The sequence below is a fragment of the Balaenoptera ricei genome, chromosome X, assembly GCF_028023285.1.
Source record: "Balaenoptera ricei isolate mBalRic1 chromosome X, mBalRic1.hap2, whole genome shotgun sequence".
Lineage (NCBI taxonomy): Eukaryota > Metazoa > Chordata > Mammalia > Artiodactyla > Balaenopteridae > Balaenoptera > Balaenoptera ricei.
Window position 1 is genome coordinate 82,986,077 of NC_082660.1, and position 26,923 is coordinate 83,012,999.

Genomic DNA, 26,923 nt, shown 5'->3' on the forward strand with positions numbered 1-26,923 from the left:
GCTAATAAAATCTAATTTTCAGTAAGGTGTTAATGTGTTAATATGTTATCTCTCCCTTCAGTAATTGCATTTGAAAATTGCTCCTTTGGTATAATGGATTCTGTCATTCCCTAGAAGGAAAAGGGTATGGATTTGTCCAAAACCCTCCAAACGAGTATATCAATCATGCATGGATGAAAATCCTATATACTAGAAAATCATCATTAAAAAAAAGTAAAAATACAACTCACAAGTGGGTTTATGAGAGTTTTTATATTTTCTGTGTACTTGGTATATTTTAACTGCCACATAGTAACAAGGCTAACCTTAGAGGCAGCCAGAAACAAGAAAATAATTACATGGTTTGATTTGAACGTTAGCAAATATTTCACCACCCAAGCTTCACTCCTGGCTAAAAAATTCTGACACCTTAATGTTCTTGCTTTAGGCTGTCAGTTACCTGAGTCAATATATGAGAGGAATTTAGAGAACTATAAAGCACTACTAGTGACACAGTAGAAAGTGTTAATTTAGCATATTAACCCAAAAGTATACATTGCCAATTTTGGAGAAATGTAGTTGTAGGTAGGTAAATTTTGGAGAAATGGTGGGGAAGTACAGGAAAGCCAAAACAAGTAAGACACTGCCTAGGCTGAATTTGGTGGAGAGTGAAATTTTGTGACTAGTAAACTCTTTTGTTAGTTTGCTTTTTATAAAGAGAATCATTATAAGTGGTGTGTTCACTGTAACAATTTCTAGCAATGCAGCAAGGTGTAAAAGAATGAAATCCCCAAGACCATATTCCCCCTCCTAATTCTAACCCCAAGAGGTAACTGCCATTTTATATAGTTTGGATTTAGTATAGTATTTCAGCTGGTAGACTTTTGAATTTATCTACAAACACAGAATCTTGTTAAGAAAAGTCTCCTGCATTTACACAACAGCCTATTGACCATTCTTCCTATAAAATTAGCACTATGTGTTATCTTTATTCTTTAATCACAGGTAGGAAACCCTAAAACATGAAAGTCAGTAAAATGCTAAAATCTGGTATTCATCATATTCTTTTACATAGGCAGAGAATACAGAGCAATCTGCAACTTCATTGAAGAACAAAGTATTCTGTGTCTAAAACGTGTTGGGTGCTCAATTAAACAGGGGCATAAACATGACTTGTGTGTATCTCTGTCACCTTCAATGTTGGTTATTAAATTACTTTAGAAATATCCTGATTATTAAACATTGGCCTCCGATTTAATAAAACCATCAAGGCAAGTCTTACAGTAAAATAACTAAGAGGATGACTATAGCAATAGCTTTTTAGGGCAGCTGGGAAGAGATCACATTAAAATGGAGCAAAAGCTGTGTGAGTCAATGGGAAATACAGATATGGAAGATAAAACAATACTTCATTAGCAATGCATAATTATAATTTTGGTTGCCTGTAGAAACAGCTCTCAACATATTAAGCAATCATATGCAATTTAACTGAATTTTGTATTGCATGCCTCCTTTAATCTTTATTGGATAATTTACTGATTGCTTGTAATGCAGCACCCAAAGAAATGCCTGAGTTTTAAATTAAAATGTTGCAAAAGTTCACACTAGTTTCTAACAGGCTAGGAGTATATAAAAAGAAACAATAGTCAGTTTAGAGAAAGTAGAATTAATTGTGCTATTTTGATTTATAAGGCACAAAACAATTTTATTTTATTAAACTTTACTGGAGTCAGTGTCTCTTTTATTTTTGATACCCAATGAATTATGAACATAGTCTTAATTTTATATGTTGCATGAAATATTGAAACACATAAAATAAAACAAACATTTTTAGCTTTCGGACAATATACATGTCATAAGACAAACTTCTCCATAGTCTTAATTATTTATAGTCCCAAAATAACCACAAAAAACTTTGTGTTGGGGGGGCAGTGATTACAGTGTCTCATGTGGCTATTAAATTCCTCTCTCTTGCTTTCCTGAGAGGCACCTAATGTAAAATGGCACACATTTCCCATCATTTCAAATGTAATGGAGACTCTTGGTCATGTTTAAATAAAATAATCATCCCTAAACAATTTAAAAATGAACACTTGATACACCTATCTGGTGACTTAAAAATAAATGAAAATCTAATTACCACTAAAATACAACAAATTCCCTCTGTATAAATCTGGACTCAGAAAATTCACTCAGTGTTTCACGAGCAGTTCAGGACCACATGTTACCTCTGGGAGAAGAAAAGCATAGATCAACATGAAGGTAACTTGAGCAAAGAGAATCCCAAACTTAACACCCCAAAGGAGGAGTAACAATTTTCAACACCTGTATATCTCCTTAAAAACACTGGAGAACCTGAATCTTATCTCTTTTTGTAATTGTACTAATGGTATGACCATGGGTTCTTTTTCTCAAATTATGTGTACTTTTTTTTTCTTTTTAATCCATCTAATAGTAGTTGAGGTACTGTGACTGGTCTTATAAGTCACTGAAACGATATTAACAGCTGAGCTGCAATTTAGCAGTGGCAATAGTTCCTTCAAATGAAAAGAGGATGAGAAAGAGGAAACGTGTTTTATAATTAAACTGTGTGCAAGCTATTACAAATATATTGTTTTACAGTGCATACTAAATAAAGCAATCGACACACAACGTTGTCCTAAAGGAAGGTAAAATTTCAGCTGTGCCACAACTACTTTTTCCCTACTAATGTTTAAACTTATATTCATTTTTAATTTAGAAGTTCTGGATTTTTCAGTGTTTTTTTATGTTCTTTAGTTTTTTTATTTTAAACCAAGATTGAGTTCTCTCTTCTTTTCCAGTGATTTTTCTACTCTATTTAATGACCGGTGCCTACAATTACAGTAATTTGTTCCTAGATTTAGCATATCTTCATTAAAATTCAAAGAATTATTATTAGCATATATATGGCATGTCAATTTCACTTTAATTCAATGACTTCGCTGTTTTGTCCCATTATGTACAAATAAGGCTTCTGACCCTAAGGATGATAAAAGTAATTAAATAGAGAGCACACAGATACTGAAATGCATTTATGAGGTTCTAGCTATCTTTTTATTCTCATCTACTACTCTAAGTTTCTCTTTGATATTTATTTTTAGTTCTGTATTAGAGTAATTCCACATGTTATCATTTCATCATATCAAAGGCTAAGACATTATGAAGTCCTATAATATCTGAAGGAAAGAGGAAAAATGGAACATCTGTAACTCAAAATTTGAAGTCAAACAAGATTAGTATCTTAGAAAAATATAATTGTAATACAACACATTTTACTGAAGCCTTTGAGGCAAACAACTTATTGAAAATGGAAATTTCATCTAGCAAGCCATACTTTATCAAGGTTGTAAAGTATTGTTCTAAAGAATATATATATTATCTAGGATTTAGAAATGCCTCATATTTGTGTCTCCAAATTAATTATCTTTATGATTCAGAAAAAAAAGGCCACAATTCAGTGTTCCAGTAATTGCTTTAACCCATTATCTTGACATGACCAAATAAGCTGGTGTTAAGTAAATGCTGTGATATATTTTCATGTATAGCTTAATCTTGTCTCTGCTAGCCCAAGGGAGGAAGGTGAGGTTAGACATGATCTGAAGCCTCTGGCCGATCCACTACACAAGCTCCTCTATTACCTTCATAGGAAAAAAAACATATGAAATTGAAATATGTTTGACAACACTGAATTTTATCTCCTATCTCACAGCAGTGCTAATAAAATGACCAGAAGTGGAATATATTAAAATTAATATAATTAATTATATGAATCTGTAGACTAGATAAATCACCACTAGATTAATCTTAATTTATGGCATGATTCATTTCACACTTCTCATATATTCCCATTTGTGTTCACTCTTGAGAAACAGTTCTCAGAAGATGTACTGCAAGAGGAGAATGGAAATCAAACCTGAAAATATTGTGTTTGAAAAAAAGACTAAGATCATATTTTGCATGTCTATTTTAGTTGGGAAGAGTAGGAGGCAGTTGGGAAGTTCTCCAAAGGAATATATGTAAACTTTTTGGAATGAACATTCTGGCAGATAGATTACCAGTTAGTCAATACATTCATGTTATACGGACTGGCTTTTAGTGACATTACTGAGAAAGTCAGTGTCCTCCTCCACAAGGATGGTGTCTTTTATTCTTTAGTACAGAAAGTAACTACCAATTGAAAGACTCAATAATTTGCTTTCTATTCTAAAATATTTAAAGAACAGTCAAACTATGTTTAGAGATTAAGAAAGTTCATTTCCCCTTTTTAATCTCTCTCACCTCAGCCTTTTCCTTCATTTGTTTTCAATCTCCCACTTGACACCAAATCTCTTCCCTTCGTTATAAAAACAAATTCAAGATGTTCCCACTCACAGAAAAAAAATGAAAACAAAACCAAAAAAGTCCCTAAATCCTGATAGCTCTCAAGCTGCAATGCCCTTTTCAATTCCTTCATTTCAAAATTCTTAAAATAATAATCTATACTACCATAACTTCATTACCCACATCATTCTGTAAATCCTTCACATGCCCTTCTAAAGTGTACTATGTCACTCAAAATTCACCAGCTAAAAAACCCAATAGCTTTCCTTAGTTTTTTTAAGGAACCTCCGTACTGTTCTCCATAGTGACTGTATCAATTTACATTCCCACCAACAGTGAAAGAGGGTTCCCTTTTCTCCACACCCTCTCCAGCATTTATCATTTGCAGATTTTTTGATGATGGCCATTCTGACTGGCGTGAGGTGATACCTCACTCTAGTTCTGAGTTGCATTTCTCTAATGATTAATGATATTGAGCATTCTTTCATGTGTTTGTTGGCAATCTGCATATCTTCTGTGGAGAAATGTCTATTCAGATCTTCTGTTCATTGCAACCCAGGAATCCCACTACTGGGCATATACCCTGAGAAAACCATAATTCAAAAAGAGTCATGTACCATAATGTTCATTGCAGCTCTATTTACAATAGCCAGGACATGGAAGCAACCTAAGTGTCCATCAACACATGAATAGATAAAGAAGATATGGCACATATATACAATGGAATATTACTCAGCCATAAAAAGAAACGAAATTGAGTTATTTGTAGGGAGGTGGATGGACCTAGAGTCTGTCATACAGAGTGAAGTAAGTCAGAAAGAGAAAAACAAATACCATATGCTAACACATATATATGGAATCTGAAAAAAAAATGTTTATGAAGAACCTAGGGGCAGGACAGGAATAAAGAAGCAGACGTAGAGAATGGACTTGAGGACATGGGGAGGGAGAAGGGTAAGTTGGGACAAAGTGAGAGAGTGGCATGGACATATATACACTACCAAATGTAAAATAGATAGCTAGTGAGAAGCAGCCGCATAGCACAGGGAGATCAGCTCGGTGCTTTGTGACCACCTAAGAGCGGTGAGATAGGGAGGGTGGGAGGGAGTCGCAAGAGGGAAGAGATATGGGGATACATGTATATGTATAGCTGATTCACTTTGTTATAAAGCAGAAATTAACACACCATTTTAAAGCAATTATACTCTAATAAAGATGTTTAAAAAAAACAATAGCTTTTCCCATTCTTCATCTTAGGGCTCTTTGTTGTTTGACTTATTTAACTTTCCTTTATAAAATTTTTATTTTATATTGGAGTATAGTTGATTTACAATGTTGTGTTAGTTTCAGGTGTAAAGCAAAGTGATTCAGTTATACATATACATATATCTATTCTTTTTCAGATTCTTTTCCCATATAGGTCATTACAGGGTATTGAGTAGAGTTCACTGTGCTATACAGTAGGTCCTTGTTGGTTTTCTATTTTATATATAATAGTGTGTATACTTATTTTTAAATTTTTATTGGAGTATAGTTGATTTACAATGTTGACCCCTTCCTGGCTGTTGCAATTCTGTAGACTCTCCTAGCTCTTCTCTTCCTCCTCGTCTGACCATTCTTTCTCAGTCTCATGTATGATGTGGTCTTCTTTTCTGGTCTCATTTCCTCCTTTTCTGAATGCATGCTGTTTCCTGGGATTTTTTTTTTTTCATGATGGCCATTCTGAGTTCTGTGAGGTGATACCTCACTGCAGTTTTGATTTGCATTTCTCTAATGACTAGTGATGTTGAGCATTCTTTCATGTGTTTTATGGCAATCTGTATATATTCTTTGGAGAAAAGTCTACTTAGGTCTTCTGTCCATTTTTGGATTTTTTTTTTTTTTTGATATTGAGCTGCATGACCTGCTTGTAAATTTTGGAGATTAATCCTTTGTCAGTTGCTTCATTTGCAAATATTTTCTCCCATTCTGACTGTTGTCTTTTTGTATGGTTTAAGGGTTCCTTTGCTGTGCAAAAGCTTTTAAGTTTCATTAGGTCCCATTTGTTTATTTTTGCTTTTATTTCCATTTCTCTAGGAGGTGGGTCAAAAAGGATCTTGCTGTGATTTATGTTGTAGAGTGTTCTGCCTATGTTTTCCTCTAAGAGTTTTATAATGTCTGGCCTTATATTTAGGCCTTTAATCCATTTTGAGTTTCCTTTTGTGTTTCGTGTTAGGGAGTGTTCTAATTTCATTCTTCTACATGTAGCTGTCCACCTTTCCCAGCAACACTTATTGAAAAGGCTGTCTTTTCTACATTGTATATTCTTGCCTCCTTTATCAAAGATAAGGTGACCATATGTGCGTGGGTTTATCTCTGGGCTTTCTATCCTGTTCCATTGATCTATATTTCTGTTTTTATGCCAGTAAGTCAGCATAGAGGGAACTTACCTCAACATAATAAAGGTCATATATGACAAACCCACAGCCAACACCGTTCTCAATGATGAAAACCTGGAACCATTTCCACTAAGATCAGGAACAAACAAGGTTGCCCAATCTCACCACTATTATTCAACATAGTTTTGGAAGTTTTAGCCACAGCAATCAGAGAAGAAAAAGAAATAAAAGGAATCCAAATTAGAAAAGAAGAAGTAAAGCTCTCACTGTTTGCAGATGACATGATACTATACATAGAGAATCCTAAAGATGCTACCAGAAAACTACTAGAACTAATCAACGAATTTGGTAAAGTAACAGGTTACAAAATTAATGCACAGAAATCCCTTGCATTCCTATACACTAATGATGAAAAATCTGAAAGAGAAATTAGGAAACACTCCCATTTACCATTGAAACAAAAAGAATAAAATACCTAGGAATAAACCTACCTAAGGAGACAAAAGACCTGTATGCAGAAAACTATAAGACACCGATGAAAGAAATTAAAAATGCTACAAACAGATGGAGAGATATACCATGTTCTTGGATTGGAAGAATCAGTATTGTGAAAATGACTATACTACACAAAGCAATCTACAAATTCAATGCAACCCCTATCAAACTTCCAATGGCATTTTTCACAGAACTAGAACAAAAAACTTCACAATTTGCATGGAAACACAAAAGACCCCAAATAGTAAAAGCAATCTTGAGAAAGAAAAATGGAGCTGGAGGAACCAGGTTCCCTGACTTCAGACTATACTACAAAGCTACAGTAATCAAGACAGTATGGTACCGGCACAAAAACAGAAATAGAGGTCATTGGAACAGGATAGAAAGCCCATAGATAAACCCACACACATATGGTAACCTTATCTTTGATAAAGGAGTCAAGAATATACAATGGAGAAAAGACAGCCTCATCAATAAATGTTGCTGGAAAACTGGACAGCTACATTTAAAGGAATGAAATTAGAACACTCCTAACACCATATACAAAGATAAACTCAAAATGGATTAAAGACCTAAATGTAATGCCAGACACTATAAAAATCTTAGAGTAAAACATAGGCAGAATACTCTACAACATAAATCACAGCAAGATCCTTTTTGACCCACCTCCTAGAGAAATGGAAATAAAAACAAAAATAAACAAATGGGACCTAATGAAACTTAAAAGCTTTTGCACAGCAAAGGAACCCATAAACAAGATGAAAAGACAACCCTCAGAATGGGAGAAAATATTTGCAAATGAAGCAACTGACAAAGGATTAATCTCCAAAATTTACAAGCAGCTCATGCAGCTCAATATCAAGAAAACAAACAACCCAATCCAAAAATGGGCAGAAGACCTAAATAGACATTTCTCCCAAAAAGATATACAGATTGCCAACTAGCACATGAAAGGATGTTCAAAATCACTAATCATTAGAGAAATACAAATAAAAACTACAATGAGCTATCACCTCACACCAGTCAGAATGGCCATCATCAAAAAAATCTAGAAACAATAAATGCTGGAGATGGTGTGGAGAAAAGGGTACCCTCTTGCACTGTTGGTGGGAATGTAAATTGATACAGCCTCTATGGAGAACAGTATGGAGGGTCCTTAAAAAACTAAAAATAGAACTACCATATGACCCAGCAATCCCATTACTTGGCATATACCCTGAGAAAACCATAATTCTAAAAGAGTCATGTACCACAATGTTCACTGCAGCTCTATTTATGATAGCCAGGACATGGAAGCAACCTCAGTGTCCATCAACAGATGAATGGATAAAGAAGATATGGCACATATATACAAAGGAATATCACTCAGTCATAAAAAGAAAAGAAATTGAGTTATTTGTAGTGAGGTGGATGGACCTAGAGACTGTCATACAGAGTGAAGTAAATCAGAAAGAGAAAAACCAATACAGTAATCTGACACATATATATGGAACCTAAAAAAAAAAAAAAAGTTCCAAAGAACCTAGGGGCAAGACAGGAATAAAGACGCAGACGTAGAGAATGGACTTGAGGACATGGAGAAGGGGAAGGGTAAGCTGGGACAAAGTGACAGAGTGGCATGGACATATATTCACTCTCAAATGTAAAATAGATAGCTAATGGGAAGCAGTCACATAGCACAGGGAGATCAGCTCAGTGCTTTGTGTCCACCTAGAGGGGTGGGTTATTGAGGGTGGGAGGGAGACGCAAGAGGGAGGGGATATGGGCATATATGTATACATATAGCTGATTCACTTTGTTATACAGCAGAAACTAACACAGCACTGTAAAGAAATTATACTCCAATAAAGATGTTAAAAAAGAAACGGAGTACCTTATTTGAAATACTTCATGATGTTGAGACAAGAGGAATAGACATATAAAATTTCATTTATAAAGATCTAAACCTAGAATCTTCCATTCTTATTCCTTGTGGTAAACAGAAAAATACTTTATCTTTAAATGGAAACAAAAAAGGACAGGACTGATAATATTAAGAATGAATGTTTCTTTGACTGGGGGCAGTATAAAAGGGAAGAATATTTACAAGTGGGAATTAAAGGACATGTGTTTTCTGTTACACTTCTGTAGGATCATAAGCCAATATGTAATAAGTTTAATCATATATTTTGACATACTTGAGTGAGATATTTATATACGGGATGTCAAAATAAAAATAATTTATACATACTCAATTTCTACAACTTACCCACAGTTTATGCTGTATTGAGTATTCTAAAGGTAGTTTTTGCCTTATTATTTAGTTCTTACTGAGGCTTAGTATTCTTTTTTCATTCAATATACATTTTTGAAGAACTGTGATACATGAAAGAATGCTCAACATCATTAATCATTAGAGAAATGCAAATCAAAACTACATTGAGATATCATCTCACACCGGTCAGAATGGCCATCATCAAAAAATCTAGAAACAATAAATGCTGGAGAGGGTGTGGAGGAAAGGGAACACTCTTGCACTGTTGGTGGGAATGTAAATTGATACAGCCACTATGGAGAACAGTATGGAGGTTCCTTAAAAAACTACAAATAGAACTACCATACGACCTAGCACTCCCACTACTGGGCATATACCCTGAGAAAACCATAGGTCAAAAAGTGTCATGTACCACAATGTTCATTGCAGCTCTATTTACAATAGCCAGGACATGGAAGCAACCTAAATGTCCATCGACAGATGAATGGATAAAGAAGATGTGGCACATATATACAATGGAATATTACTCAGCCATAAAAAGAAATGAAATGGAGGTATTTGTAATGAGGTGGATGGAGTTAGAGTCTGTCATACAGAGTGAAGTAAGTCAGAAAGAGAAAAACAAATACAGTATGCTAACACATATATACGGAATCTAAGGAAAAAAAAAAAAAGGCCATGAAGAACCTAGTGGCAAGACGGGAATAAAGACACAGACCTACTAGAGAATGGACTTGAGGATATGGGGAGGGGGAGGGGTGAGATGTGACAAAGTGAGAGAGTGTCATGGACATATATACACTACCAAACATAAAATAGACAGCTAGTGGAAGCAGCTGCATAGCACAGGGAGATCAGCTCTGTGCTTTGTGACCACCTAGAGGGGTGGGATGGGGAGGGTGGGAGGGAGGGAGATGCAAGAGGGAAGAGAAATGGGAACATATTGTATATGTATAACTGATTCACTTTGTTATAAAGCAGAAGCTAACACACCATTGTAAGGCAATTATACTTCAATAAAGATGTTTAAAAAAAAAAGTTGTAATTCAAGACATCAATGACAAAGTGTGGGAAGGGAGAAGGAAAAGTGTAGAGTATTTGTATTATCAGCTTAAAAGTGATTGTTGTAAATAAAAGATATTTTATGTAAGTGCATGGTAACCACAAAAAAGTACCCATAGAAGATAAACAAAGGAATCAAAGCAGATCATTAAAAAAAATCAACAAAATGCAAACAAAGAGAGCAAGAGAGGAAAGAAGACCAAAAGACAAAAAGCTACAAGACAGAAAGAAAACACTAATAAAATTGCAACAGTAAATCCTTCCCTACAGATAATTTACTTTAGGTGTAAATGAATTACATTCCCCAGTCAAAAGACATAGAGTGTCTTAATGGATTATAAAACAACGACAACAGCAAAAACAACAAGGTCCTACTATATTTTGTCTACAGGGGACTCACTTTAGATTTAAGGACTCATGCAGGCTGAAAGTGAAAGGATAGAAAATGATATTCCTTGGAAATGGTAAACAAAAGAAAACATGGGTGACCCTACTTACACTAGACAAAATTGTTTTTAAATCAGTAACTCTCACAAGAGACCAAGAATGACATTATACAATGATAAAAGTGTCAAATCATCAGGAAGATATAACAATTCTAAATATATATATGTAAGCAACTTCAAAGTACCTAATTATGAGAAGTGAACATTGACAGAACTAAAGGGAGAATTAAACAGCAACAATAATACTTGGGTATTTCAATACCTCACTTTTAATAATGGATAAAACATTGAGACAGAAGATCAACAAGGAAACAGAGAACTTGAACAGCACTATAGACAAAATGGATCCAACAGACATATACAGAATATTCCACACAACTACAGCAAAATACACATTATTTTTATACACATATAGAAATTCTCCAGGATGGATCACATGTTAGATTACAAAACAGGTCTTACAAAATTTACAAAGACTGAAATTGTACCAACTATTTTTCAGACCAGAAAGGAATGAAATTAATAATTAATAGCAGAAGGAAAACTGCAAAATTCACAAATACGTAGAAATTAAACAAAACACTCTTGAATAACCAGCGAATCAAATAAGAAATCAAAGGGGGAATTAGAATATATCTTGAGGGAAACTAAAATGAAAGCATAACATATCAAAACTTATAGGAAGCACAAAAGAAGTACTAAGAGGGAAATTTATCATGATAAATGGCTATATTAAAAAGAAAGAATGATTTCAGATAAAGAATCTAACATTATAACTCAAGGGACTAGAAAAAATAAAAATGAACTGAGCCCAAATATATCAGAAGGAAGGAAATAGTTAAGACTAGAGTAGAAATAAACAAAATAGAGAATAGAAAACAATAGAAAAAAATCAATGTAACTGAGTTGGATTTCTGAAAATATCAGTAAAATTGACAAAAAATTAGATAGGCTAAGAAAAAAGGAGAGAAGAACCAAATTTAAGAAACCAGAAATGAAAGAGGAGCCATTCCAAATGATGTCAGAAATAAAAATAATCATAAGAGATTATTGTGAACAACTAAACATCAAAAAATTGGATAATCTAAGAGAAATGAATAAATTCCTCAAAACATGCAGGCTATCAAGACTGAATAATGAAGAAAGAGAAAATCTGAACAGAGCCATAACTAGTAAGGAGATTGAACCAGTAACCAAAAACCTTCTAATGATGAAAAGCCCAGGACCAGATGATTTCACTGGTGAATTCTATCAAATGTTTAAAGAATAATAAATAGCAATAATTTCAAAACTCTTCCAAAAATTGAAGAGAATGTAGTACTTCCAAACTCATTTTGTGAGGCCAGCATCACCCTGATAACAAAATCAAAGACACTACAAGAAAAGAAACCTATATGTCAATATTCCTGATGAACATAGATGCAAATATTCTCAACAAAATGCAAGCAAACCAAATTCAACAGCATATTAAAAGGATCAAACATCAAGACTAACTGGGATAAATTCTTGGAATGCAAGGATGTTTCAACACATGAAAATAAATCGGTGAGATATATCACATTAATAGAACAAAGTTTTAAAATCACGTGATTATGTCAATAGATACCAAAGAAAGCTGACAAAATTCAATAACCTTTCATGATAAAAAGACTCAACAAAATCACAGCAAGATCCTTTCTGACCCACCTCCTAGAGAAATGGAAATAAAAACAAAAATAAACAAATGGGACCTAATGAAACATAAAAGCTTTTGCACAGCAAAGGAAACCATAAACAAGATGAAAAGACAACCCTCAGAATGGGAGAAAATATTTGCCAATGAAGCAACTGACAAAGGATTAATCTACAAAATATACAAGCAGCTCAGGCAGCACAATATCAAAAAAACAAACAACCCAATCCAAAAATGGGCAGAAGACCAAAGCAGACATTTCTCCAAAGAAGATATACAGATTGCCAACAAACACATGAAACGATGCTCAACATCACTAATTTTTAGAGAAATTCAAATCAAAACTACAATGAGGTATCACCTCACACCGGTCAGAATGGCCATCATCAAAAAATCTACAAACAATAAATGTTGGAGAGGATGTGGAGAAAAGGCAACCCTCATACACTGTTGGTGGGAATGTAAATTGATACAGCCACTATGGAGAACAGTATGGAGGTTCCTTAAAAAACTAAAAATAGAACTACCATATGGCCCAGCAATCTCACTACTGGGCATATACCCTGAGAAAACCATAATTCAAAAAGAGTCATGTACCACAATGTTCATTGCAGCTCTATTTACAATAGCCAGGACATGGAAGCAACCTAAGTGTCCATCAACAGATGACTGGATAAAGAAGATGTGGCACATATATACAGTGGAATATTATTCAGCCATTAATAGGAACGAAACTGAGTTATTTGTAGTGAGGTGGATGGACCTAGAGACTGTCATGCAGAGTGAAGTAAGGCAGAAATAGAAAAACAAATACCGTATGCTAATACATATATATGGAATTAAAAAAAAATTGTCATGAAGAAACTAGGGGCAAGACGGGAATAAAGACACAGACCAACTAGAGAATGGACTTGAGGACACGGGAAGGGGGAAGGGTAAGCTCGGACAAAGTGAGAGAGTGGTAGTGTATATATGGACATATATAAAATGGATAGCTAGTGGGAAGCAGCCGCATAGCACAGGGAGATCAGCTCGGTGCTTTGTGACCAGCTAGAAGGGTGGGATAGAGAGCGTGGGAGGAAGACACATTAGGAAGGGGATATGGGGATATATGTATATGTATAGCTGATTCACTTTGTTATACAGCAGAAATTAACACAACATTGTAAAGCAGTTATACTCCAATAAAGATGTTAAAAAAAAAAGAAAAAAGAAACAAGACTCAACCAACTAGGAACTGTAGGAAATTTCCTCAGCATTGTAAAAACCATATAGGAAAAGACCATAGCTAACCTTATACTCAACATGGAAAAAATGAAAGTTTTTCCTCTAAGAACAGGAAAGAGGCACGGATGCCCACTCTCCCCATTTCTTTTCAACGTAGTATTGGAAGCCCTAACCACAGCAATTAGGCAAGGAAAATGAATAAAATGTATCCAAATCTGAAAGAAAGAAGAAAATTACCTCTGTTCACAGCTGATATGATCTGTATGTAACAAACACTAAATATTCCACCAAAAAAATATTAGCACCAATAAACAAATTCAGGAAAGTTGCTAGATACAAAATCAACTTTAAAAAATCATTTGCGTTTCTATACACTAATAACTAACAATCTAAGAGGATATTAAGAGAGCAAGCCCGTTTACAACAGCATCAAAAAGAATAAAATACTTTGGAATAAACTTAACCAAGGCAGTTAAAGAACTGTATACTGAAAGCTACAAAACATTAATGAAAGGAATGAAATAAAACACAAATAAATGGAAAGACATCCCTTGTTCATGGATCAGCAAACTTAATATTGTTAAAATGTCCATACTACCGAAGCAATCTACAGATTCAATGCAATCTGCACCAAAATCTCAATGTCATTTTTTTCAGAAATATAAAAAGCAATTCTGAAATTCATATAGAATCAGAAAAGACCCAAAATAGACAAAGCCATCTTGAGAAAGAATAACAAAGCTGTAGGCATTGCACATTCTCATTTCAAAATATCTGATTAAGCTATAGTAATTAAAACACTATGATACTGGCATAAAACCAGACACATAGATCAATGGAACAGAATCAAGAACCCAGAAATAAACTCACACAAATACGTTCAGCTAATTTTTGACAAAGATGCCAAGAACACTCAATAAAGAAAGGGTAATCTCTCCAATAAATGATGTTGGGAAAACTGGAGGTCCATGTGTAAAAGAATGAAATTGGATGCTTATCTTATAACAGACACAAAAATGAAGTCAAAGTGGAACAAGACTAAAATGTAAGGCCTGAAACCATAAAATTCCCAGAAGAAAGCAGAGATGAAAACCTTCTTTATATTGGTCTTGGCAGTGATTTCTTGGATATGATGCCAAAAGCACAGGCAACAAAAGCCTACATAGATAAATGGGGTTACATCAAACAAAAAAGTTTATGCATGGCAAAAGACACAATTAATAAAATGAAAAGGCAATTTGTACAATGAGGAAAATATTTGCAAACCATATATCTGATGAAGGGTTAATATCCACAATATATAAGGGACTCTTAGAACTCAATGGCAAAAATCAAATAACACCATTAAAAAGTGGGAAAAGGGTGTGAATAGACAATTCTCTAAAGAACACATTCAAATGGTCAGCAGGTATATGAAAAGGTGCTTAACATCACTAATCTTCAGGGAAATGAAAATCAAAACCACAATGAGATATCACCTCACACCTGTTAGGTTGGATTTTTTTTTTTTAAGATTTTTTTGATGAGGACAATTTTTAAAGTCTTTATTTAATTTGTTACAATATTGTTTCTGTTTTATGTTTTGGTTTTTTGGTCGCGAGGCATGTGGGATCTTAGCTCCCCAAACAGAGATCGAACCCGCACCCCCTGCATTGGAGGCAAAGTCTTAACCACTGGACCGCCAGGGAAGTCCCAGGTTGGCTATTATTTAAAAACAAAATATATCAACTGTTGGAGGATGTTGAGAAAAGACAACCTTTGTATAACGTTGGTGGGAATGTAAATTAGTGCAGGCACTATGGAAAGCAATATGGAGAGTCCTGAAAAAATTAAAAATAGAACTACCATATGACCTAATAATCCTCCTTCTGGGTATATATCCAAAAGATCTTGAAGAGGCATCTGAACTCTCATTTTCACTGCAGCATTATACACACTAGGTAAAACATGGAAGCAACCTAAATGTCCATCAATGAATGAATGGATATAGAAGATGATATATGTATGTGTATACACACACATACCCAAGTGCATATTATTCAGCCTTACAATAGAAGGAAATCCTGCCATTTGTAATAACATGGATGAACCTGGAGGATATTATCCTAAATGAAATAAGCCAGACACAGAACATGATATCGCTTATATGAGGAATCTAAAATAGTCAAACACATAGAAGCAGAGTGTAGAATAGGGGCTGGAGAAAAGGGGAAATGGGAAGTTGCTGTTGAATGTATATAAAGTTTCAGTCATGCAAGATGAAAAAGTTTTAAAGGTGTGTTGTATAACACTGTGCTTATAGTTTAAAATACTGTAATGGGTATGCAGTATCTATCTATCCTATTTCTTACAATTGCTTGTGAATCTTCAATTATCTCAAAATAAAAATATTAAGTTAAAAAGTCATAAGCTATTAAATTAGTAGTTTAGTAAAGATCAGGTTGTAAATGGACCGAAAGAGAGAAAAAAAAAAAGATATAATGAGTGGAGTTGAGCAGGATATACTAAATGATAAGGAGATTATGTTCTGAAAGGGGTAAGTCTAAGTACAGGAAATAAAAGCTGAAAGAATATGATGCCATGTGATCTTGTTGGTTGGTGATTGTTGTATTTTGGGGACAGGTGCTTTCCAAGATACTATGTGTAAGAGTTGACCAGCTGAAGTAAAATAATTGTGAGGTTGAGGAGATGAATGAGCTATCAACATGGATGTTAAATTGTCTGAATATGATAACAAATGAGAGAATAGAGATGAAGGACACAAAATTCTGGTGCGATTTTTCACTCGACAGAAATGAATTTATGCATGTATTCTATTCTGTTTAATGCAATACTATTTTTATTTTTTTTAAGCATATACATTATTTTAGTTTGTTTTTTGGTAGTCAAAACAAGAAACATGGCAAGACACAGCTGATTTTCAAAATCTACATTTATGACATTTGGTTTATAGTGCATTCCTTGGCGGTATGTTCTTAGCAGTTTGCAAACTAATCAAAGAACTGCAGTAATACATGGCCTTTTTCAAAATTTGGATTCTAGTTAACTAAGAATATTTGAGAACATGGGTCAAACATAATTGTAGAAAAAAAATCTTTTTGATTTAGTGAAGCATTTATATATACATATATGGGTATATATACATATATATTTAAAATCGTCCTTTACTCAGTATTCCTTAAACTAGAAAACACCCAACCAATTAGAAGAGGAGCAAATAACGATGTGGATTCTTTTATTTTCTTTTTTTTTTTTAACAATGTGGATTCTAAGAGCTATCTATCTGTTTATTGATTTCTCGGCACATTTTAGTGGGTCATAATTTGAAAGACACTTCACTGCTCTTTACATTAGTCTCACCTTAGGGAAGTCATAGGCATCCGCTTGCATCTTACTGCTTTGAAGCAAAAAGGAAAAACAGAATTAGCCAATTGTAAGAAGTATCTTGGCCAATTAAAATAGAACAACCAGAGTGAATTATTTGTCAAGCTACTTAATGAGTAACAAAACACCTCCTTTAATTAACTTATTCATTCTTTCAACAAATGTTGTTGAATATTTACTATGCTATAGGTACAACAGTATACCAAACAGACAAAAAAATATTCTACTTTCATATAGCTTACACTCTAATACAGGAAATTTCATTCATAAAGATTGTAAATAATGACACAGTATACCACTGAATTTATGTAGATGTTTTAGGCAGTATGAAATATGGCTTATGGTTAAAAAAATAGGAGTGTGTACTTTGAAGCAAACAGAGAAAACTCTGTGAAAGAAGTGAGATTTACCTGGGCCTTTAAAGGAATATTGAATCATTTTTTTCTGGGTATAGTTTTTAGTTAATATGTTGGAAACAAATTCATAAATGGTTTCACTGTGCTTTCCAAGATTATTACCAGATAGTGCACAATGAAATAATCTAATCTAAAAGTTCACTAAGGTGTGTGAAAAAAATGCAATTTTTTTGTTAATTGTCATTCTGGCTGTACTGTGACCTCTTCAAAAGTAAAGGTCTCCTCTAATGTGTCCCCATTGGCACATATTAGGCACTCAGATATTTGTTAAATTAAGTTTATTTTCTTCCTTGTTCAGAGAAATTTTCCCAATCTAGGGCTAAGACTTTTTGATAGAAAAAAACTGAATCATTTCCCATGTTCTTTCTTCTCGAAAGAATTGCCTAACTCAGAGTCCAGATCATTTATTTTCCTTATTTTAGTTAAATGTCAAATGTATAGATGAAATACTTGAATCATTTCATGACTTTGAACTTCTTGTTCAATAATCTTCACATTTCACTCTATGGTACTAACCAGACATCAGGAGAAGAAAAAGACCTGGCACTATAGGTATTCATGGAGCAAGAACAGAACCATAACACTAGGTCCTCTTTGAGGAAGGCAGTAAACTCTCACTTGAGATTTATTCTTTTTCTAACTGTGTTGTATGTCCTCTAGCCACTATTTCACAACTCTCAATTTAATCAAACTTTAACTTCCATCATCTGGGAAATTTCAGAATGCATTCTGCAATGTGTTTTGGGAGTTAAGAAGCACAGAAATTATCCTCATCACCATTACCAAATAATTGTGAAATCATAGCATCAGAATGCACTGCAAGAAGTTATCTAGATCTCTAGACAACTCTGTGCCTCCTAGTTTTTCACTCCTTGCAGAATCAATCAACACCTACCCACGATTTTCATATCAGATGTCTAGGCGACCTGGGACTTGAGCTACTCAAAAGTCACTAACCTTTTGTAAGGAGTTACTTACTAAAGCAAAGCTTGCTAATAGGGAGAGTTATCAAAATCCACAGTCAAGATAGGTCAAAATCGCAAGCTCTCTCAGTGTGTTGCCTGCAGATACTTCCCTGTAACATTGCTGTAAGAGAGATTGTTAGCGTTGTGCTAAATAAATTATATATGAGCGTCACAAAATTTTTCTATAACACACACACACAAACACACACCCCTCCCCTTGGTTTTTACCACTCTACTAGGAATAAATATATATTCTCTGCTATGGTGGGAGAAAATACCTTTCATGTAAGAATCCTTTACCTGCTAATTAAGAATCGAGTAATTCCTTGAATGTTTCCACCAAGTATAAAAATATACAGCTTTATCTGGCTGTGTTAGCAGATTGATAAAGCAGAATCCTTTGCTGCAAAGTAACAGATTCATCTAATTTGTGCTAAAGGAGTAAGTTGAATTTCACCAGTATATGAAGAATAGGTTATACCCTACTCTGTGCAGACACAATGAGAGCAAGCCTTGATGTCTAACTGAATCATTTAATCTTAGCCAATTTTATCTGAGGGACTTGAGGTCTAATTACCTAGATCCTTGATCTGTATGTAAACTATAAATTATAATACCTATCTATGATGGATACTGAGTGCACAGTTCAATGCACAATGGCACATAGGCATTGAATAAAACAATTGCTATTCATTTTATGTTCATTATCATCACAGTAGGCAAAAAAATGTTATGACAAATTTTATTTTTATTTTTTTGTGTATGTGATAATTTTAAAAAGTGGCTGTTACTCCTTTTTTTTAGCTCTTACCTCTTTCTCACGCTCATTAGTTCTAACCCCAAAGCTAACAGAGTCATTTTGATTAATCATGAAAACATTGCTTTAAGAGCCCCTTACTATTAGTTGAAATAAAAATACCAAAGCATACAACTTTCCAATCTGAGAATTTGAGTTATAAAATCAAGTGATTTAAATTGATACAGACAAAACAAAACTTCCTAAGCTGCTAAAACTGTGGAGTTGAACCTTGGCCTTAGTTTTGTAAATCAAACAATTGGAAACCTTTCAGTAGGTTTGACTTTTGTATGATCAACTAGATGCTTTTAGAAGAAAAAAATATATATTTTTCTATTTGCTTCATTTTATGATCCAAATACATGCTCATGAAGTAGATGTGTTCTACATAGCAATAGGTCATAGAGACATTGATCAGAGTGCAGGAAATAGGAAAAAATAGAGCATCTAACTGCATATTTATATACACAAAGTAAATGAGAACTTGATTATGAGAATGGGGGGGGAAAGTGATATCATTTTAGACTTTACAAATCTCTTTGATTTAATTTTGTATGAGTCACTGTATTTTATCCTTGACAGATAATAACCCAATCACATCTCTTTTATTATCCTGAGAGGCCTCAGGATTTGGGATATTAAAAATAGAGAAAGCATAAAAAACCTGGTAAGTAGATGCAAACCCCCTAATGGTTTAGCTGGTCATTTTTTTTCTCTTTCCTGTCTGAGACACAGAGATGCAACTATATGCATTATCAAAAAATTAAATCAAAAATTAAAACATCGGGGAGTCTGAATGTCTGCTTCCAGTGACACAACACTTAGTCAATATTGTTTGGTTTTGCTTAGGGAGCCTGTGTTTCCCTGCACTTTGTAACCATCTCTGCGTTAAATTACACCTAAAATAGAAAGAGACCATATGAAAGGAATGTTTGGTAAAGTGAGCAATGCATCTTGGAACCTCCTTCTCAAGTTCTATTTAATTTGATCATCAATAAAATATACACTATGCATCTTTATTCTTAATCATCACTCACTCTCCTCCTCCATCTCTACTTCCAATTGATGTTTTACTGTACTTTTTAAAGGAAACACAGCTGTTATGATTGATGAAGGTAAAAAGATTTTCAGTTACATTGAAAATAACAGGACTTCCCTGTTGGCACAGTGGTTAGGAATCCGCCTGCCAATGCAGGGGACACAGGCTCCATCCCTGGTCCAGGAATATCTCACATGCCACAGAGCAACTAAGTCCTTGTGCTCTAGAGCCCACGTGCCGCAACTACTGAGCCCACGTGCCATAACTACCGAGCCTACGTGCTGCAACTACTGAAGCCTGCATGACTGGAGCCCGTGCTCTGCAACAAGAGAAGCCACCTCAATGAGAAGTCTGCACACCACAATGAAGAGTAGCCCCCACTCTCCACAACTAGAGAAAACCTGCGCACAGCAAGAAAGACAGAACGCAGCCAAAAATAAATAAATAAATTTATTTTTTAAAAGAAGAAAATAACATATAAATGCAGAAAGTTTAAATGATTCTTAAAGCAGGATTTATGATTTCAATTGGGAAAGAAATAACAAAGTAACAATGTCAAGGTGACAACTGAGTAAAATTTTTTTAACCTAAGGGGTGCTTGAACAACATTAAAAAATATTCAAACAAAAAGTTCAATCTCCATCTGACTTGTGATTTTTAGTGGAGCAAACCACTAATCCCCAAATAAAGAAGAGGCACTGCTTAGCATTTGGAAATGTATTGGCTGTCTCATTTATCTATGTGTTTACAGTTAGCATCATTCCACGATGTTTTCATAAAAAAGAGGAAGAGGAATATTGTCATGACCTTTGCACCCAAAATAAATATTTCTGGGGATCAGTCTGACCAGAATAGTGAAATAGTGAATGACTTTCACTACCCTTTTTTAAAATATATGCAATATATATATGAACTGCACTTGAATTCCTGTTCAGTCATTAAAATCTGACATCAAGAGGTAGAATCTTTCCCCTTAGTTCACGAGTTCTTTCTGGATAACTGACCTGCCCTACAGATTTCCAGTGATTAACCAATGAAAGAGGAAAAGAGATGTCACAACTATTTATCTCTGTTATCAAAGAAGAAAGATAAATTCTCCTCGATTGTACTTCAGCTGAATAAACTTTACTTTGGCATTTTCCTCCCTCCCTCCACTCATAGTTTCCTTGCTTCCTTCCTTCCTTCCTTGCTTCCTTCCTGCCTTCAGCACTTATTGAGTACCTCCTTGATATCAAGCATTGTGACAGGAGAAGGAGGAATAAGCAGTGGGGAGCCAAAATGAGCACAGTGTTTCATGTAGCTGACCATCTTGTTAGGGGAAATGACATTAATAAAATTATCACGCCAATAAATATAAAATTAGAGCTGTGAAAACTGGTATGAAGGAGAGCAAGATAGTGTTGTGGGAACATATAATAGGAATTTAACCCAGTCAGGAAGCCCAGGGAAGGTTTCCTCAAGGAAATTTTACTGGAGTCCAGAAACAAAGGAGAAGTACAAGTTAAATAGGTAAAGAAGAGAAGGGATATTCAGAAGAGTGCAAACCCAGTGAAGGAGAGAACCTGACTTAGAGGGGCCAGGGTGAAGGAAGCCATGAAGTACAGTACTTAACTATAAAGAACAGCTGGTGGAATATATAAAGAGTTAGGGGAAATATACTGAAGTGAAAACTGAGTCTAAAATAGATGTGAAACACAACACAATGATTTAAAAATCAGTTTTATAAAATCAATCTTAGTAATTATTTGTGCAAATATTTTAACATTTGCATTTCATTGTTAATGAACCATTTCTGTGATTATGCATGATTATTCAATAAATACTGTCTAGACAGTGTGAGCCATCTGTTTAAAATTAAAGGTTGGATAGATATTCCTAACTTATCAACTAAATGTTTAATTTTCATACATACACATTCACACGCACACACACCACACACATTCATATGTTGATTTAGGAGATGAGTAACAGGTTTTATAATTATTTCCATGGTATTACTTGTTAATTAATTATCTATCCAATATCCCTTGCTCTTGTGCTATTTCTAGTCCAACTTTCCAATTAAAACAATGTTAAAGAATGTGTAAGTAAACAAATATATTTATTGGCAGCTTAAACTTGTCCTAATTAGCATGAAGAAATACAGTTGTTATAGCTTTTGAATAAAATGGTAAATTAATTTGAGTTAAAAACATATGATAGATCCTTGGAGTGGTAGGCATGTAAAACGTAAAACCTTAAATGCAAATTTATAATTTGATTCCAGTCTCACTTTGCAACTTTTCTATTGAGTGCTTGGAAGAACAGCTTCTAGAAGCCTCTGAGGACTCTGTTCCCTCTAAGGGTTGATATAAGAGAGGACTGCAGAATGTGATGGTTTTCCTTACTGTAATCTAGCTGGTTCTTTTCTTTGCATCCCTCTGGGCTTGAGAGTCACAGCTTAAATCTTTCATGTTATTAGACAGTGACTTGAACATGAAATAATCATCTGTCTAAGGGTTTATAATCATATTTAACAATGACTGACTTCAATCACAACTAACCACAAGGTCTTTTTGATATTGGGATGTCTTAATGCTCAGCTTCATTTTTCGATTTGATTTATAAATACAGAAGTGTATTTTACCCCATTTCATTGATTTATTATTTTCTGATAGCCCCATGTTCATGTTGTACATGGTTTCATGTAAAAGCGCCAGTGGATGGGTATTAATTCTTATTAGATTTTGGATTTACCACATTCCAAAGGAAATGACATGTTGATCAAAGCAGAAACAAAGTCGCCTTTTAGTCCCTAGCATAATAACTAAAAGTATCCTTCTCCTTGAAACACTAAGTTCTGAATCATATCCAAAGGAAAATAAATTATAGACTAAAAACTTCTACAAATAAGATTCAAAATATTTTCTCAGATAAATTATTAAATTGAAAGCTAGCTGGAATAGATGGCTGCCAGACATGTAAGAAGGAGAAAAGGAAATCTAACCATAGAAAGGAAATGTTTAACCAAGGTCTAATTTGCAAGACTAGAAAAGAAAGCCCTAATGCTACAGAAACAACAGGCCAAAAGGTTCTCAGTCAAAATCTATTCCAATTCACAAAATATGTTTTAATCAAGGCAGTTGACTTGAAGTTTAAATATTACTCTAAATCTTCCAGGTTTTTATAGCCATAGATAGGCTATATTCTCCACTACATGAACCTGTCTTTTTATTTTAATATCAATCTTTTAGTTTATGGCTCCCAAGATAAAGAAAAATTTGGACTCTTTAAATGAGAGAAATAATGAGAAAATTATAGTTTGGAGAATATTCTTTAAATATAGCTGATTATGAATTTGTAGGACTGGGTGATTATCTTGCCAGATACATTACTTTGATAGTGTAAACACTACATAGATCATATGTCTGTAAAGAATTTAGTTTTAAAATTGTTATTATTCTTATTTTTTTAATGTAATTTAATGATATTATTTTGTTGGCTTACATACCAGTATAATGCATTGTCTGTTTTACTTTTTTTGCTTAAAAGTGCATAATGTATATATTTTGCTGTTATCAAATGTTTTGGTGTACAAAGCTCCAACTCCAGAGGAGAGAGTGTATCTATAGAGCAACACAATTATTAAATTTGGAATGATTATTTTCATTTTCTCTTTTTTTTTAGTAGGGAGAAATTCAGGCAGGCTATTTGCTGTCTACACATATATAGATGCTATTTTGAAGTGTTTGTATTGTATAACAGATTAGGAAACTGATGCTCCCATATCAAGAAATTAATATCCATGGTGCAAATTCCAAAAGTCATTTAAACTTGCATGTAAATATGATATTCTTTGTATTTTTGGAGTTTTTAATACTTCAAAGAACATGGAAATGTGATCTAAACACTCAAATTAGGGAGAACTAGAGAACTAAAGAGTAAATTCTCAAAGAAAGTAATACTTCTAGTTATCTCTCATTGTGTTGTACCAGAGTTAAAAATCTATCTGTTTTCTATGTTAAACCATAAGCTCCTTGAGGATAAGAGTCATATCATATTCATCTTTGAACCTAGAAGCTCATGGTAGTAAATTCGTTAACATCAAAATTTAACTTCACAACCCATCCCAATCTGCTCCTTAGTTTGATAGGAAACATTGACATAAGTCCAGCCAATCCTTCTTGTTTTCTTTTTGCTTATTCTCTCTCCATTAAAATTTCCCATAAACAGAGAAAGGGCAAGAATTAATTACATATTTTGGTTCAAATATCAGCTGAGCCAATATGAAAAAAATAACTGCAAATACTCCTTCCAACTCCTGTTGAGGAGCAGTCTCAGGCAGAATAAGATATTTGACACAACTAACTACTCTTTTTTTGTCTTAAGCTGTCTCTTTTTTTAGGCTTCCTTGATAACACATTGCCCTGGCTCTTTTCCTGTGTTTTACCATTTGAGGAGTGGTTTCTGTCCTTTACTGGTTGCCTTTTTTTTCTATTTAATGCAAGCGTTCTTTAGGGTTTTATCTTCAATCCTTTTATCTTACTATCCCTGGATAAATTCATTCACTATTAGTGCTTCAATTGCAATCAATATGCTAACAACTCAAAAATCTTAATCCTTCCTCCTCCCAGATCTTGCCTCTGAGATTAAGATGAACAAAACCAACTTCAATGGGACATTTTCACTTGGATGTCCTAAAGGTTTCTCAAGGTTAAAATAACCAAAATTAATTTCATCATCATAACTTCCTTCCCTAGACCTGTGTTTTCCTGTATCTCATATCCTGATTAATGTCTCACTATGTCAAGTCAGACACTTAGGAATCATTTCCAATATCTACCTCAACCTCCACATACCCAACTGATTCAACATCCTTCACATTGTATATGTCTTCTCTTCTCCATCCTCAGCACCTTAGGTCAGGGCTTCGTATTCTTTTGTCTAGATAATTGAAGTAATTTCCTAACTGGTTTTCCCAGATCCAATTTTGCACCTATCCAGTGATTTTTATTTGTCTGTCAAAGTAATCTATATATAATGTCCATCTGAAAATGTCATTTTCCAGCTTAAAATTTTTCAAAAACTCCCTCCATGACGCTTCTCCTGATCTAAGCTTGTGGTAGAAATAACCACTCCTGTCCTTGGAATATCCACTATCATTTTACTATTTAAAAAAAAGAATTATTGTTGTTGGTATATCTCTCTCCTCCACTGGACTGTAATAACTTTATGTTTAGAGACCCTGCCTTGTTTTTCGATTTTGTATCTCCCAGAGAACAGTACTTGGCAAAGCAGTTACTCAATAAATGTTTGACAATAATGTAAATGAAAGAAACAAAAATATAGTGATACCAAAATACGCATTAAAAACAATGGATGCAGGCTTAAGCACACCATTCGCTCATATCTTAAAGATCTGCTAGTATAAGCAAAACAATAAGCAGTATGCTATTTTGAAAAACAACTTAAAATGTACTATATGGTATAAAAGAGCACAAGCTACTGTACACACTGGCCAGCTAGAAGGTGAACACCAGTAATGGCTATAGCTGATGTGAAAACTGGTATTGTACTTTAATTTCTAATAGGCAGAAATTGTTGCTGACTCCATTTTATACCTTAACTTTTGTTTCCACTTGTTGACATGAGTTGGGGACTTTTCAATCAGAATTATTTTATATTCTCTGATTGATTTCTCTAGATTGGAAACCAATGTAAATAGAAAATTCAAACATGTATGTGAGAAAATTAATTCAGTATAAATAAGCTAATATAAAACCAACAAGTAAACCAGTTATTTTACATAGAATAAATCATGCTAAACTGACTATTTTCTATTTTTCATCCCCCATAAATTCGATGCTGATTATGAGGAACCTGAGGAAACATGCTGTATTAGTAAGAAGTAGGAATAAGAAACTGAAGATTGTTTTAGAAAATGAAATCAGAACACACTAACCTGATCAGGTCTTCACAATCAAACTGAGCAGATATTGCTCTTCCTCTAGGTGTAAATTCCACTTTCATTTTAGTTATGACCTAAGCCAAAACATGCATTTGGCTTAAACTGATAATACTACTCTCAACATACTCTCCTTGCTTTGAGAAAATACTTGGGAGGAAGTTTAAGAAAATAATTATAAGTTATACTTGCTTATTAGCTTATGATAATTAGTGGTATTCTTAGAAATCTATTTTAAATGTAAACTGTAACATGCTCTCAGATTATCCCAAATGAAATATTAAATTGCTACTATAATTCCAAGGTGTTTCCTTATAACTTTCTGAAGTGAACATGTGTTTAGCCAATATGTTGTCACTTAAAGACTTTCATTAAACTAGGATATTTTGAAGGCCATAAGATACTCTATTAATTATAATTACATTTGTATGTTATCCATACATGATTTATAATTATTAGAATGATGCCAGCATGTTCTAGAATGTTTTTAAAAGAGGTCATTTTATTTCCTGTATTTCATATCTT